Source organism: Nicotiana tabacum, chromosome 22, assembly GCF_000715075.1.
Source record: "Nicotiana tabacum cultivar K326 chromosome 22, ASM71507v2, whole genome shotgun sequence".
NCBI lineage: Eukaryota > Viridiplantae > Streptophyta > Magnoliopsida > Solanales > Solanaceae > Nicotiana > Nicotiana tabacum.
In genome coordinates, this window is record NC_134101.1 from 106705128 (window position 1) to 106723763 (window position 18636).

The following is an 18636-nucleotide window of genomic DNA, read 5'->3' on the forward strand; positions in this document are numbered from 1 at the left end:
TTATTTTAATCTTGAAAAAAATATTAAAAAAAATCTAGTTTTGTGTTAATTATTAGTCTTATTTTTGTAGTTATTTTGCTTACATAATCAGTTGAGCAACGTCGTGTTTCTATTTCTCGGGTCCGGGCAAAACAATAATATTCGGGTTCAAACTACCCGGTTTTAGGCCTAATTTCGGACCTAGCCCATAATAATTCGAGTCCACCACACGTGAGGGGACACGCGTGGGGAACACGGACGGAACACCGTACACGGGGAACCCCACCACGCGTGGGAGACACAAGTCTTGAACCCCACCACGCGTGGGGCTCATTTTTCTTGGCAGAAGCTTACAAATACACGGGCAAAGCTACACAAAGGGAGGACTTGGAAAATATTTTTGCTGGGAACTACTGTTCATCTTTCTTCTTCAGAAAGAAGAAAGAAAAAACCCTACTGAACAAAAAACGGAACCCTACCCACGACCAACCTGAGCAACACCCCAAAACCACCATCAACACCCCAACCACTCGTCAAGCACCAAAACTAGTCGTAACCCAAAACCAGTCGCAACGCCACTCCTCCACGTCCGAACGACCATCGCCTTCTTCCTCCATTAAATCCGACGAGCACTGCTGCTTCGCCTTCGTCGTCACAGCCCCCAGCTTCACTCCCTCATCGTCAAACAACCTACCCTCCCCAGCCAACAAGCTTTACTGATCATCGACCTACTGCCGTTACCAGCTAGACCACCAGCTCCCCGCCACCCGCGAAACCTCTCCAGTTCGTCAGCTCCACGCACAGCCCGAACGAAAACCAGCCGTTTCACCATTTCCAGTCCAACGAGTAGCTATCGCTGCGTGCCAAGCAGTCGTTGCTGCGTTTCCGAGCAGTTGTTGGTTGCCGCGATTCTGCCTTGCCGAGTTTTCTGTTTTCCGTCGAGGTCGACTTTGGTCCGAGCTTTCTGTTTTTCCGGTGAGGTTGCTTTTGCTCGTCGAGGTGTTTGTCCGAGGTTTCATCATTGTTCCTCGTCGAGTGAGGTCCGGTTCGAGTTCCGTAGGAGGCACTGTTTGTCGTTCTAGGATTGTCGAGGTTCGAAGGTTGGTGTTCTTCGTCCTTTGTTTCATTTCATTCGTTTCGCATATTATGGTTCAAGGCAAAAAATGAGAATATTCGATATTTATGAATGTCTACAATGCAATTTTTTGTTGTTGTGTTAAAAATGTTTATTCTATGTTTAGTTACTGCATGTTTAAAGTAAATGTGAACATATGAACGAGGTTATTCACTATTTTTCATTTTTACCATGGATATTATTACCTGTTAGAATCGTTGTTTTTTTGTTTAACCTCGGATGATTTCATTGGTAGAAAATCGTAGTTGCCTTAAGTTTGCCCTCAAATAATAAAAACGAGACGAGCTTCGCCACATAAAAAATGTACAAATTGTGGAGCCCTCGCAAAATATATGTATTAAATACTTAGATTCCGGGACGGGCCGTTTAGTAAATTTCACGGCCCTACCCAAAATAATAATGCGCTAGTCGCTTTAGGCGCGCCTTTAATAATTTATCTTCCTAAACTCGGGTGCACATTTATGTGACCCAAATCCAAATCTCAACAGAATCGAAATGTGTCTCTAATCACGGGTACATTGATTGTGGCGTGGTCCGAGATGCACTTCCATGACGTTGCAAATTTTTTTTTAATAATGAATGAGACGAGCCTCGACAAACGGAAAATGCACAAGGTGTGGGGCCCTCTAAATGTATATATATTAAAAATACTTAGAATTCGGGACATGTCGTTTAGCAAATTTCACGGCTTTCTCCAAAATAACAATACGTTAGTTGCTTTAGGCGCGTCTTAATAACTTATTTTTTAATTCGGATGCACATTTATGTGACCCAAATTCAAATCTCAACAGAGTCAAGATATGTCAATAACCACGGGTGCATTGATGTAACGTGGTTCGAGATATATTTTCACGACGTTGCAATTCTTGTAAAAAATAATAATAAAAGCGGTCAAGAGTTTAAAACTTGCACATAGGTTTAACATGTATAAAATCAGATAATCAAGCCGAATATAACAGTTGAGCGACCGTGCTAGAACCACGGAACTCGGGAATGCCTAACACCTTCTCCCGGGTTAACAGAATTCCTTATCCGGATTTCTGGTACGCAGACTGTAATATGGAGTCATTCTTTTCCTTGATTCGGGATTAAAATTGGTGACTTGGGACACCCTAAATCTCCCAAGTGGCGACTCTGAAATAAATAAACAAATCCCGTTTCGATTGTCCTTTAATTGGAAAAAACTCCCTTGCGCCCTATCAGGTGCGTAAAAAGGAGGTGTGACAGCTCTGGCGACTCTGCTGGGGAATTAATCACCTAGAACCACTGGTTCAGGGTTAGAAATTAGAGCTTAGATAAATTGTTATATTTGGCTTTATATGATTTTTACATGTTTTGAGCCTAATTTGCTAAATGCTGCTTTTACCGCTTTGATATTATCTGAACTGTATATAAATTGTGCCAAAACCTTTCTCTTCTTACCTACGGGGATGTGCTTACTGGTTGAGACTCCCTATTCTGTTAGTGTCATACCCTAAATAAAAGTGGCTCGGAAAGTTTCTAAGCCGGCTGGCCTTTTGGTTCCCGGAAAGGAGCTCCTTCCTCAGCTCGAGTTGTCCGCTCGGGTACACTGTCTAGAACATCGACCCAGGTTTTGAACATAGAATAACTTGACTTCATGCCGGATCCCTAGTAGGAACTCTTATTTGCATCACGTTGCATTTGACTTAGGGGACTCAACACAGGGGTTGGGTCTGTCTAGGGCTAGCGACCTGATATGAAAAGGCCATCCTGATGCATCCTATTTGTTTTCCGTGCATTTATTTGTTTTCCGAAGCCTGGCCCCTTGAAGGAGCAGCTCAGACCTGAGCCTATCAAAGGCCTGCAAAAGGAAACTCGATAAGAAAATGAGGACGCAAAATACAGAAGAACTGCGCTTAAACTCACCATGAAGTGAAATCGACGAACTTCCTCGAAGTTAGAGCACACCCATATTGATCCTGCCTCTTCGGCCCTAGGAGAACGAACCTCGGGCAAAGCATATTCACTCGGAGGAACTGCCGTCTGGGAATCAAACACTCCGGGAATAGCAGGCTCGGACTATGCCCTCTTCTCGAAGACATGGTCCCATTCAGCCCCATTAAAAGCTCCATCACACTACGGGTACGGATCTCGTTTGTCGCCATCATCCCTCAGCTCGGAGGCTGACGACTCCTTCCCCTCTCCAGAAGAGCACATCCTCCTCCCAAGGAGCCGCTCGATATCTGCAACGGCAATGCCAGCGCCAAAGAAAAAGGAAAGTGTCATCTCAAATGTATGAAGACCAAGGTAAAAGCATCATACGCGCATACCTTGGTATTTCTCTTCCCATCTATTAGTACACAGCTCGCCACCTATGCTCGTCGCAGGTCGAATGGGTCACCAACCTCCGGACCCAGTCGGGCAGATCGAGAACTTTTCCCAGCGTTCACGAAGTTGCTGCAAAAGGGGAGAAACATAATTACTCAACCGATTTTTGCTATAAGCAAAATCTGAGAAAGTGCCAGACATTCCACTCACGAGCATAATTCCAACCCTCGGGAAACGACATAAGCTCCATGGGGATAATGTCAGCCGTCCGGACCCGGACGAATCGACTGGTCCACTCTTGGTCCTCACCTCCTTCATCATCAACAGCAAAAGGCGTGGACGAATGGCATCACAAGGTTAACAGGCCTCGGTGGTGAAAGGGCCGGTACAGCCTGACAAGGTGGCTGAGCGTGAATTCATGCCCAGCCTTCTCCTCAAAGGACCTCATCATCAGCATCACTCGCCAAAATGACGGATGTATCTGCGCCAAAGTTACCCGATACGTCAAGCAGAAATCAAGCACAACCCTGTCAAGGGGGCCAAATGCAAAGGGATATAGGTATACGCTCAAGAATCCATCAGCAAAGTCCGTAATGCTCTCACCCAGGGAAAGAGCCTGCAGCGTTATCCCCTCTCTCCATCTGCAGTATTTCCTCACTATCTCCAAATGTCCCTCTCTTATCAAAGACACAGTCTTCAGAGGGAACTCCCGCGGATCCTGAATGCTGGGCACGTAACTCTCCCCTCCCTGCCGGGTCGGCCCCGAGGTAGTTTCCATAGCTATGGTAGAATCAACAAACTAAGGCAAAAATGTGCTCCCACGCTTTTTGTGCCTGAAGAGACGAAGAACCCGATGCCAAGGCGGAGGGATAGCTATCCTGAATGATGAGATCTCCCAAAGAAACAAGGGTCACCCCGCATATATGCAGGAAACAACGGCGATTCGCCTGTCCAGAGTAAGCCCAGGAGGCCAACGACCTCGATACAGATACTGGAGCAGTACCTGACCCCAAAGGCATCCATCGACAAGATGTTAGGCCTCAAATAGTCAAATGAATTATCTCGAGTCTCGAGGTAGTTCCCAACCTCGTGGATCTCCGCCAAAAAAAGAAGTCAGACATCGAGAAGCCTTCAACGCCATCATTTAACTCGAGGTAGTACCTGATCTCATTATTTCCCTTTTCCAAATGAAAAATAATCGCGCGAAGCTCCGATCATGAAAGCTCTCGGAGAGCTCGAGGTATTGCCTGAGCATAAGGCAACCCCTCAATAGAAGTCTATCCACTACGCTTTAAAAATCTATCTGCATCAGGTTCAAAGTAGGCCCCCAGCTTGGAGGTCCTGACAGCTCGAGCCTATCAGATCAATTCAGGCTTTGTCCGAGGTATGACGATGGGCTCGGAAAAGAGCCATGTCAGTCAGCTGAGGATCGGAAAGAGCGCTTGCGCCCAAGTTAGATGTTAGCGGCCAACGACAAAGGAAAATATTCGAAGGCTTCGAAGTACACAAGAGCATGCAATAATAGGGCAAAAACTGAAAATAGAAATCAAAAAAATATCTTCGTATTCATAAATTTCCATGTACAACAGCCCTCGAAGGATCCTTACATACAATTACAAAAGCCTACAGAGGATCTCTACACAAAAATGGAGGAACGGGAGGATGTACATGTGATGAAACCCGAGAGCCCGGTCCATCCTCGAAGGTCCATCTCCGGTATCAGCATCCCCAAGCGTCGCCCCCTCGAGTGCACATTCTCGAGGGCGATTCCTTTGACTGCCACCTCCTCTAAGTTCCCAGCTCAATCCCCGGGGGGGTTCCCGCCGAGGGAAAAGATGAAGAAGAGGAAAAGGAGGGGATACAGAGGACGCAGAGAAAAGAGACATGGCCCGCCAAAGCCAAAGGTTGAAGATTCGGCGGGCCCCAACCTCAATGGCCAGTAGTGCCATTTTATCCCTTGGGAAATGAAAAACCCAAGGGATGAAGTGCCACACCAGGCCTAGGTAGGAGAGTGAGCAGCGGTGCATAGTGCGAACGACTGTCTACTTAAGGGGAAAACTGACTCCCCACCCATCATCGTCTCTGGCCAACAACAACAGCAACGACAAACATATCAACAAGCACAGCAGCGACATGACAGCATGATTATGCTCGATAAGGGGAAGCCCCGACAAGATTCCACAACACAATCTACTGGAGCTTCGCCAAATGGCCTTGAGGCCATGAGCCCCAAACATGATGTTCAAGGATAGAAGAAGATGATAAGAAGAAATGGGAAAATGAGCCAACAAAGGTACTAGGATGGGGAAAACAATGCCAAGGCACACCCATTTGTAGGGGGTAACGACACGGTCATTGAGGCTTTGGAAGATTGACTGGCAGACGTAGTTATTGCATTCTTGAAAAATCAAATTGACGGCGGTACATTCACCTTGGAGAATGGGAATTAGCAGTACATTGAATGAAGTCGAAATGCACAAGTCCATGGGACACCCCGGTCGCCACAAAAGCTCGCACCACAGGTTGCATCATTGGTATGACGTTGCAATAAGAAGCTCGAGGAGTCAAGTGTCAGAATCATTTCCCATCACCTCGTTCTCAGAAACATAGAGACTAACTGTACGTGGAAAAATCGGAGGACTTAATTTCTCGCTATCAAGTCATTTCGGAAGAATGCCTCGAGACCCCGAGAACGGTGAGCCACGACCGAGTCCCCTCCCTCGGGGCTCGTCGAGGCCCGACTCAAAGAAGATGGAGTTCGAGGCCAGCACAGAAGGGGAAGCTTCTAAGGCACGTGGCTAAGTCTGACAAAGCTGGCCTATCTAGAGCCTATGCCGAAGCGTCGCATCTAGCCGTCCCATCTCCATACTTAATAATTAATGCATGTTGTACTATAGCCGAGTTCCCCTCCTATATAAAGGGAACCCTCGCTACTTTGTGAAGGGCTGATGTTGCTCCAACTATTTCTCCACAAGATCAATAATATATCTCTCTCTCTCCCTTTTCTATCTAACTCGCTTATTCTTATTGGCTCGAGGCCATTTTAGCATCTGCCATCCCCCCGTTTGTTCTTCATTTATTGCTTGGTATTGGCCATAAAGAGCCTTGTTTAATCATATCTTAACTGTTATCCCATCCCTGACTACTCCTGATAGCTTGAGATCGAGCCCAGGTATCGACCCCAAGGTCCTCCGTCAACCAGTCCGAATCCAGGGCAGTAAGCCCGTTAGTCTGATTACTACCTCGTTTTAGCTTGCATTTCATCGTTAAGCTTCATATTCCTAGCATCATCTGCTCTAACAACTAGCATAAAAATAGATCACATATTTTTAGAATCCCATTTATAAATTTAATTGTTGTTACCATTTATACGGTAAACTCTCTAAATTTACACGTTCGATCAAAAAGTATATCAAACCTCGTCCGAATGACCTAAAATTTTGCACACACACCACATTCAACACTACGGAGCTACTCCAACTTTTGGAATTCCATCTGACCCTCGGACCAAAATCTCACTATCAAAGCGTAAACTTCAAAATTCGACTTTTAGCATTTCAAGCCTAAATTAGCTACGGACCTCCAAAACACAATACTAACATGCCCTTAAGCCCGAAATCACCCAACGGAGCGAACAGAATCATCAGAATTCCATTCTGAGGCCGTCTTGACACTATTATTACTACGGTCAAATTTCCAAATCTTAAGCTCTCATTTAGGGACTAAGTGTCCAAAAACTCTCCGAAAATCAAAACCGAACATCCTGGCAAATCAAAATAGTAGAAATAAACATGGGGAAAGCAATTAATAGGGGATCAAGGCGTAAATTCTTAAAACGACCGGCCGGGTCGTTACATCCCCCCATACTTAAACATTCGTTCGTCCTCGAACGAGCATAGAGACATACCTGAAGTAGTGAAAAGATGAGGGTAACGACTGCGCATATCTTGCTCAGTCTCCCAGGTCGCCTCCTCGACCGGCTGACCCCGCCACTAAACCTTCATTGATGTAATATTCTTTGACCTCAGCTTCCTAACCTGCCTGTCCCATATTGCCACTGGATCCTCAACATAAGATAGATCCTTGTCCAACTGGACTGAACTGAAATCCAACACGTGTGACAAATCACCGTGATACCTCTGGAGCATCGAAACAGGAAATACTGGGTGAACGTTGGGAAGTAAGGCAAGAGAATAAGCAACCTCCCCAACACGCTGCAAAAACTCTAAATGGCCAATAAACCTCGGACTCAACTTTCCCTTCTTCCAAATCTCATAACGCCCTTCATAGGCGAAACCCGAAACAGAACCCGCTCTCCAACCATATAGGAAATATCACAAACCTTCCGGTCCGCGTAACTCTTCTGTTTGGACTAGGCTGTACAGAGTCTATCCTGAATCACCTTAACCTTCTCCAAAGCATCCTGAACCAAGTCTGTACCCAATAATCTAGTCTCACCCGGCCCAAACCAACCCACCGGGGATCTACACCGCCTACCATATAAAGCCTCATACGGTGCCATCTGAATGTTGGACTGATAGTTATTGTTGTAGGCAAACTTCGCCAATGGCAAGAACTGATCCCAAGACCCTCCAAACTCAATCACACACGCACAAAGCATATCCACAAGTATCTGAATAGTGCGCTTAGACTGTCCGTCTGTCTGAGGGTGAAATGTTGTACTCAACTCCACCCGAGTACCCAACTCGTGCTGAACAACCCTCCAGAACCGTGATGTGAACTGAGTACCTCTATCTGAAATGATGGAAACTAGAATACCATACAAACGAACAATCTCCCGGATATAAATCTCTGCCAGACTCTCCGAAGAATAGGTAGTACACACAGGAATGAAATACGCAAACTTGGTCAGCTGATCCACGATCACCCAAATGGCATCAAACTTCCTCAAAGTCCGTGGGAGCCCAACTTCAAAGTACATGGTGATCCGCTCCCACTTCCACTCCAAAATCTCTATCTGCCGAAGTAACCCACCTGGTCTCTAGTGCTCATACTTCACCTGCTGACAACTGAGGCATCGAGCTACAAATCCAACTATATCTTTCTTCATCCGCCTCCACCAATAGTGTTGCCTCAAATCCTAGTACATCTTCGCGGCACCTAGATGAATGAAATACCGTGAATTGTGGGCCTCCTCTAAAATCAACTCCTGAAGCCCATCAACATTGGGTACACATATCTGACCCTGCATCCTCAATACCCCGTCATCACCAATAGTCATATCTCTTGCATCACCGTGTTAAACCTTGTCCTTGAGGACAAGCAAATGAGGGTCATCAAACTGGAGCTCCTTGATACGATCAAATAAGGAAGACCGAGAAACCATGCAAACTAGAACTCGACTTTGCTCCGAAAGATCCAATCTCACAAACTTGCTGGCTAAGGCGTGAACATCCATCGCCATGGGCCTCTCCGCTGCTGGTAAATAAGCCAAACTCCCCAAACTCTCTGCCTGGCGACTCAAAGCATCGACCACCACATTGGCCTTGCCCGGGTGATACAAAATAGTGATATCATAGTCCTTCAGTAGCTCTAAACACCTCCTCTGGCGCAAATTAAGATCCTTCTGCTTGAACAAGTGCTGCAAACTCTGGTGATCAGTATAAATCTTACAAGGCACACCATACAAATAATGACGCCAGATTTTCAAGGCGTGAATAATAACAGCTAACTCAAGATCATGGACAGGATAATTCTTCTCATGTACCTTCAACTGTCTGGACGCGTAGGCAATCACCTTACCGTCCTGCATCAATACCGCTCCAAGGCCAATCCTCGAGGCATCACAATAGACAGTATAAGACCCCAAACCTATAGGCAATATCAAAACTAGGGATGTAGTCAAAGCTGTCTTGAGCTTATGAAAGCTTGCCTCACACTCTTTCGTCCACTGGAATGGAGCACCATTCCGGGTCAGCCTGGTCATAGGGGCTACAATCGATGAAAACCCCTCAACAAAACGACGGTAGTAACCCGCCAAGACAAGAAAACTACGGATCTCTGTAGCTGAGGTTGGTCGGGGCCAATTCTGCACTGCCTCCACTTTCTTCGGATCCACCTGAATACCCCCACTTGATACCACGTGGCCTAAGAATGCCACGGAATCCAACCAAAACTCACATTTTGAGAACTTTGCATATAACTTATTTTCCCTCAAAGTCTGAAGCACAGTCCTCAAGTGTTGCTCATGATCTTCCCGACTCCGGGAATACACCATAATATCATCAATAAAAATAATGACGAACGAGTCAAGATATGGCCGGAACACACCGTGCATCAAATGCATAAAGGTTGCTGGGGGCATTGGTCAGCCCAAATGACATAACAAGGAAGTCATAATGACCATACTGAGTCCTGAAAGCAGTCTTCAGGATATCTGGCTCCCGAATCTTCAATTGATGGTAACCTGAGCGCAAGTCAATCTTAGAAAACATTCGTGCGCCTTGAAGCTGGTCAAAAAGATCATCAATACGAGGCAAAATGGTTCTTTGCTATAACTTTGTTCAACTGGCGATAATCAATACAAAAACGCATAAAACCATCCTTTTTCTTCACCAACAAGACATGAGCACCCCAAGGTGATACATTGGGCCGAATAAAACCCTTATCAAGCAATTCTTATAATTGATCCTTCAACTCAGGAGGGGCCATACGATACGAAGGAATAGAAATGGGCTGAGTGCCCGACAATAGATCAATGCAAAAATCAATATCTCTATCGGGCAGCATGCCTGGAAGATTAGCTGGAAACACATCAGGAAAATCTCGTGTTACTGGGACTGAATCAACTGTAGGGGTATCAATATTGACATCTATCACATAAGCTAGATACGCATCATACCCCTTCTCAACCATACGCTAAGCCTTAAGGAATGAAATAACTCTACTAGAAGTTTGATCTAAGGTACCTCTCCACTCTACTCGCGGTACACCTAGCATAACCAACGTCACGGTTTTGGCATGACAATCAATAATAGCATAATGTGGAGACAACCAGTCCATGCCCAAGATAAAATCAAAATCTATCATGCTGAGCAACAATAAATTGGCTCTGGTCTCAAAACCATTAAGAGCAACCACACACGACCGATAAACACGGTCCACAACAAGAGAATCTCCCACATGAGTAGAAACATGCATAGGGAACTCAAAGAATCTCGAGATACACCCAAATGCAAAGAAAAATAAGAAGACACATTAGAATAGGTGGAGCCTGGATCGAATAAAATCGATGCATCTCTATGAAAAACTAGGACAATACCTGTGATGACATAATAAGAGGCGACAACCTCGCTACGGGCAGGAAGGGCAAAATATCTGGCCTAGCCTCTCCCTCTAAGGCGACCTCTACCTCCCCGACCTTCACCTCTAGTTGGTTGAGCCGGTGAGGTAGCAACTAGAGTTGTAACCATAGCCTGAGAACTCTGCGGGGCACGCTATGGCTGAGAAATCTATGGAGGTGCACCCCTCATAAGTCTGGGGAAATCCCTCACCATATGGCATGTGTCACCACACTCAAAACAAGCTCTGGGAGGACGTGGTGGCTGTGACTGGATCGAGACAGGTGTGTTGGAATGGCCACTGAAAGCACCCCGCGCAGGAGGCGCACTAGATACTGGAGGTGCATAATAAGGCTCTTGGAGCCTAGGAGGAGCTGGAACACCACTAGCGGCTGGAAGAGTTGAATGAATGGAGCAGCTTATATAACCCCTACCATGACGACCTGATGCTGGGGCATGGGCATCAGAAAAATGGCCCGACTCTCGAGACCTCTTGGCCTCCCTCTCCTCTCTCTCCCTAGCATGCATACCCTCAATCCTCCTAGTAATGCTCACCACCTGCTGATAAGAAATATCCATCTCCAACTCACGAGCCATGCTAGACCTGATGCTGGGAATAAGACCCTCAATAAACCGGTGAACCCTCTCACGAACAGTAGAAACCAAGGTTGGGGCATATCTAGCCAAGCTAGTGTAACAGACAGCATACTCTGAGACAGTCATAGCACCCTAGTGCAAATGCTCAAACTGTGCGCACCATGTGTCCCTGAGGCTTTGAGGAACAAACTCTCTTAGGAACATATCTGAAAACTAGGTCCAAGTCAGTGAAACAGCCTCGCCCAGACTGTCTAACTCATAGGTGCACCACCACTTATAGGCGGCTCCTCGAAGCTAGAAGGCAATGAAAGAAACCCCACTCGATCTTGATATACCCATAGTGCAGAGGATACGGTGACACTTCTCTAGAAATCCCAAGGCATCATCTGATGCTAAACCACTAAACACCGGAGGATCATACTTCTTGAACCTCTCAAGTCTCCGTTGCTCATCCTCTGAAGTTGTTGCCCTGTCCTCGGGCTGAATTAGCATTCTAGGCGGTACATGAATAATCTCTAGGACCTGGTCAACATGAACTCTCTACTCAAGAGTGCGGGCGATGGGAGTCAGTGCTCCTACCCCGTCCTAAGAGGTGGCTGCAGCAAGGGGAAGCAACCTTGCCTGAGCCAAAGTGGTGTACATGCTCATGAACTGCGCAAGAGTGTCCTTGAGAGCTAGAGTAGTAGTAGCAGTAGGCGTATCAGGTGCCTTGACTCCGGCTGGAACTGCTGGTGGTACCTCGACGACAGCTCGCGCGGGTGCTCTGGCTGCACCACGTGCGCATCCTCGGCCTCTAACCCGGCCCCGGCCTCTGAGGCTGCATTAAGGGCGCGGGTGCCTGATCATCTCGGGTAGCGCGTGTCCTCACCATCTATGAGAGAATAGAAGACAGAAGTTTAGAATTGTGATGTCAAAATCTCGCACGACAAGGAAATCAAATGAAGTGGAATTTTCCTAACAGTTACATAGCCTCTCATAGATAAGTACAGACGTCTCCGTACCTATCAGCAAGACTCTAATAAACCTGCTTGTGATTCATGACTCCTATGAACCTAGAGCTCTGATACCAACATGTCACGACCCCAGTTCGCCCTCCGTGAACCATTGTGATGGCACCTAGTCTTTACGACTAGGTAAGCCTAAAAATGTGGAAAATAAACCAATTTGCGGAAGAAATAATAGAAACGAAGTAGTGAAACAAACAATGTTTAAAAGTGCCGCTCAACATACACAATAGCAACTCTCGAAATCTAAATACATTTTCCTAAAATCCGAAATCTCATGATCACAAGCCTTTGAATGTCTACAAGTATCTAACTCCAGAATGTCTAGCAAAATTAAGTGCAGAAGGCTAAAACATAAAGAGAGAATAGAAAGGGACTCCTTGGTCTGAGGACGCGGTAGATATACCTCGAAGTCTCTGGGAAAGTCGCCTCGCCTCAAGGGTGATAGGACTGAGTCGAAGTACCTGGATCTGCACATGAAAAATATGCGCATAAAGGGCATGAGTACACCACAGCGGTACTCAGTAAGTGCCAAGCCTAACCTCGGTCGGGTAGTGACGAGGAAGGTCAGGGCCCTACTGAGGTTAAATAAAATATAAGGTTCAACAGTGTAGAACAAAAATAGTATAAATAAGTACAACAATAAAAGTAACACAGGATATAAAGGACAACAACCACTACTACAGAGGCAAAGTAAACACAGAAAGAAATACAGCTCAACACAAAGATAACAATCGGGGATCTCCCAGGATACCGTCCTGTAGCCCCAAATATAAATATCTAGTGGATCTCCCGGAATACCGTCCCGTAGTCCATCTCATAATGTGAGGGGATCTCCCGAAATACCGATCCGTAGTACCAGATGTAAATACTCAGTACTGGGGGAATAGTTCCAATGTAAATGTGAAGAGGGATCTCCCGGAATACCGTTCCGTAGTACCAAAGTAAACATACAGGGGGATATCCCGGGATATCATCCCGTAGTCCAAAGGTAAATGCACAGCAACAGTAAGAAGAGTACACAGTTCAATTCAAGTTCCATACCAAGGTAAAACAGGTATTTTAAACCTAGCATGCTGCACGTAATCCAAATAAGACAATTTCAAAAAGTAAGGCAATTAAGTCAATTAGACATGATTTCTTAAGCTAACAATAGGCTTAAATTGCAAGTAATATAAACAGGAAAGGAAACATACTGGTAATTACTTAATGAAAACCGGATTTTTCAACAATTAGCACAAGTACGCACTCGTCACCTCACGTACAAGGTATTTCAATTATCAATAATACCAAATCTCAAAGTAAATGTCCCGCACAAAAGGTTAGGCAAGCCACTTACCTCGAACCGGCTCAAAGTCAACCTAAAACCACGTTCTTGCCACGAGTACTCTACTCTTAATGGCCCAAATCTATTCAATTCAATTGCATAATATAAATAACACTTCAAGTAACTGATTCTGCAAGTAATTCTAAGCTAATACACAAAATTAGGTAAAATGACCAAAACGACCATCAGACCCACATCTCAGAATCGGGTAAAGTTTACATTTCCAGAATCCTCACACTCTCTTGAGTTCAGTCATACCAAAAGTACCAAAATCGGACCTCAAATGGACCCTCAAATCATCACTCAAAAGTCAATAATTAATCAAGCCCTAACCCCCAAATTACCACTGATTTTCCTTAAGTTTTCATGCTTATAATGATAAAAACCACCTCAATAACGAGTTTAGGGACCCAAGACCTTACCTCAACGAATCCCTCTGAAAATCCCCCTTGAAAATGCTCCCCAAAGCTTCTTCCCGTTTGAAAATAGGTGAAAATAACTCAAATTAGCGAAGGCAACTATTTATATGTTCTGCCCAGTAAATCCGCATATGCAGTCCACCTTCTGCATCTGTGGTACCGCTTTTGTGGTCAAGGGGACCGCTCCTACGAATTCCACTTAAAACCTCTTCGCCGCACATGCGACCCAGAATCCGCATCTGCGGTCACACAAGTGCGGTACGTTTGCCGCTTTTGTGGTTCCTGGCCCCTTCCTCATCTGGCCGCATCTGCGGGAGTCGCACCTGCGGCTTCCCAACCGCAGATGCGGTTATGACAGTAGTCATAGCTTCAACTGCAACTCCAAATTCCAAATCCTTCCGTCAACCATCCGAAATCATCTCGAGGCCCCCGGAACCTCAACCAAAAGCACAAACAAGTCTAGTACCACTGTCCAATCTTATACCAATACTCAAAACACCTAAAACAACAACGAAACGACGAATCAACCACGGATTCAAGCCTAAGAACTTCCAAACTCTAAATTTATGCATTCAATCAAAAAGTCTATCAAACTTCGTCCGAATGACCTGAAATTTTGCACACACGCCACATTCAACACTACAGAAACTTTCGGAATTCCATTCCGACCGTCAGTTCAAAATCCCACTATCGAACCGGAAACTTCAAAATTCGACTTTCGGCATTTCAAGCCTAAATTAGCTACGGACCACCAAAGCACAATCCGAACATGCCCCTAAACCCGAAATCATCCAACGGAGCTAACGGAACCATCAAAATTCGATTCCGAGGTTGTCTTCACACTGTTCTGACTACGGTCAAATTTCCAAAGCTTAAGCTCTCATTTGGGACTAAGTGTCCAAAAACTCTCCGAAACTCAAAATCAAACATCCTAGCAAATCAAAATAGTAGAAATAAATACGAAAAAAGCAGTTAATAGGGGATCGGGATGTAAATTCTTAAAATGACCGGCCGGGTCATTATAGGTTTAAACCCTAAAGTGAAAGAATAGGTGTAAGCAAAAGAAAAGTAAATATAGTAAGAAGTGATTCTTTGATTGGCACCAGGAATCAGAACTAAGAAATCCGAATTCCAATGACATTCATCTCGAACTAAAGAAAAAAGCCCTGGAGTGATCAAACTTGCGTAGTGTTAAGCAGGATTAAGGAAGCTATAGAAGCAACTTAATTTTTAATGGCTTCATGGTCAGACACGAAAGAAAACTCTTGAGGAATAATATCAGAAACTGTAGGCTCACACATGAGTTCATTCTGGTCCCTACTCTTAGAAGAATATATAGGGTATAAAGGGGCTTCAGACCTAGAAGAAGATGGTTTGACATAAGTACTTTGACGAGTATAACTGCGAGTAGATAATGAACCAAGACTGAGAGTCTACCAGCTCTCCTACTTCTAGTAGGGGCAGTAGAAGGAGCAAGTTCATCAACAATCACAACTTTACGAGGGTCTGGTGTAGAAGAAGACATATTTAAAAAAAGAAAATACAGAAGAAAGGGGAAGGAGTACAAGGATAAGTTAAGGAGATGAACGTGAATACGAAGGAGGAAATTTTCATAAACCAAGCAATGATGAGGTATTTATAAGGATAGACAACCATAATCAAAGTTAATCATTATGAACTGTCATAATTAAACCGGCACTTCGTGGCTAATACAGCCGTAGAAAAGCCCTAAAAAGCACTGAAAACCACATAACCAATCAAGGTGAGACACATATCTTGAGTATTAAATGGATGTGATGTATGTCGCATCGATTCTGAAAAAGGCTTTATGATACTCGAGAAATGGCGGCAAAAACTTCCCGCAATAAATACTTATCACTTCCCGAATATTCAGAAAGTGGAGGGAATATCTGTATTGGTGAAAAAAGGCATGACACGTGGACTAACATCAAGGTGACAAGGCATGACACATGGGCCATCAACAAAGTGACAGGTGACATTTCTAATTAGTTAAGTAAGGAATTCAAGAAGGCACGAGAGAAATACCCCGAGATATTTCTGGGAAAAGAACCGACTCTGACAGCTGGGAAAGAATAAATAGGAGCGAAATGTATAAAGACCACTAAAGAAGGAAGATGCACGAATCTGTAATAAATGAGGAAGGGAAATCGATATTAATCGTGGTTACCGGAAATCATCGGTCATAAATGATTCCGTTACAATTACATATGGTAACGGGTAATCAAGGCAATGAATGCCATTAACAAACCCCAATTAAGCAAGAAAACTGTTATAATTGTGTACTCCTATATAAGGACTTAATCCTCATTTGTAATGGCATGGGATTATTATTGAAATATATGCAATCATTCTTCACTTTATTTATGAGGTTCTAACTGCAATTCTGAGTGTGATTATCAATCTACTTTTCTTTCCTTGTCAATTATTTTCATTATCTATTTTATTCTTCAAATTATTGGTAAAGTGAAGTAAATCTTGGTTATCAGTAACATGATTTTTTCTTGATATTGACTTTGACCGAGAAATCTATTTTCGGATTAAACAATTTGTGCATCAAATATTATTTCAGCATTTGCAATTCCTAGCAAAATATTAAAATACTGGCTTGAAATACTTCAGGTTTGTGTTTATTTGCGACTCCATTGAAAAGTTGCGCACAAATCTAAATCATGCTGTTCAAAAAATAATGCTGTTAAAAAACGAACAACACCGATAATTCGAATGGAAAAAAGTGTTATTGATTTAATTTATTGATATTGAATTATTGATGTTTGAAAACAAATTCAAATTATACAACTGACGGTTTATTGCTTCGTGTACAAGTTTGTCCAATTTCTTTATCGACTTAACAAATAACCCAATATATAATTTATTTAGTTTATATATTTTACTCTTGACTATATACAGTCATATTTATATAGGGCTTTAGCAATGCAACTTCACTTTCTTTGCCTCAGCTGTTGCACCCAAAGGACAAAATAAGAGAAAAATTAAATACTTGGGATCGAAAAACACAGGCGTCATGCGAAAATTGACAAACCAAACTTTGAACAACAATAATTGAGAAAATAAAGAAAAATATACTAAAAGACATATTAAAATTTAACATGGTTTGGTCAATTGACTTACATATGAACGACTCAAAATTCAACTAGTCGTGATGACACCTAACCTAACCCGCTAGGTAAGTCCAATAACAGTCAACATAGTTCTAATATAATAAAAGTGATCAATAAGTGATATGACTGAATTCCATACAATATTTCAAGGACTGGTAGTACAAGTCACGAGCCACGAAAGCTGGACTTTTATAAAAACCATCATGAAATAAATACAACATCAGTCTAAAATGTACGTAAATAGAATTCAAATCTGAAACTACCCAGCGACAAGTGGTAGCTAAATCCAGAAGACAGGTACATCTTCAGTGCCAGCTTCCGTCATCCACCGCATCTCAACTCCAAAATCTACACGCAAGATGCAAAAGTGTAGTATGAGTACAACCAACCTCATGTACCCAATAAGTATCTTGACTAACATTGGTGAGGTAGTGACGAGGCATTTTAGTTAAAAGATACTTACTGACATAACATGTGCAGTAGATTTGCAATAGAAATATAGTAAAAATATAACAGAGAAAAGTACAAGAACAATTATGCGAAACAGTAAATGATTACTAGAATAAATCACGATTAGTTTTCTCAATATCATAACCAATCCTTTTCTTAAAGCGATAACCATCAACCAAAATTAGTAAATCCATGAACTTTCATAGCAAGAGGAATGTACTCAAGACATCAAATCAAATGACACGACAACACCCTTCGTATATTTATCTCATCCTCACAGGTAAATGAGTGTATGTCAAATTAAATGGCACGTCAACACCCTTCGTGCATTTATGTCATCCTTCCCAAGTATATGTATAACGGTACCAACCAGGCTAAAGAAACACTAATAATAGTAACTATGACATAGAGAGTACACAGATAGCAGCAATAAACAAATCGGAAGCATATGAAAAATTGTAACAGATGAGATAGGAGGCACAAAAGTAGTGACATCAAATAAGGTAGAAGAACATAGATTTCAACAACTAATGAGGTAGAAGGTTTAGGTGAAATCATAACAAATAAGAAAAAGGCATAGATGTACATATAACATAAGAAGATAGACATGAACGTAATGATAAGTAACAAATAAAAGGCACGGATAAAACTATAGAAAATAAAGAAAAAGGCAAATATGTGACAACCACAAGCATCATAAAAAATATAGGTGCAATAATAACGACTCAAGATGAACGCATAAACATATACACAAGAAAAAGATATTGCAATATGATTCATGTCTCTCGTCCTTTCCAGCACGGGAACACCCTTCGTGCCATGAACATATGATAATATAAAAATAATGGCACGCATCACCCTTCGTATTGTCTCTCTCGTCCTCACATGATAATGTAAATTCAATGGCACTGCATCACCCTTCATACTTTTACTCTCGTCCTCACATGATAATGTAAATGAAATGGCATGGCATTATCCTTTGTGCAAAATAATGT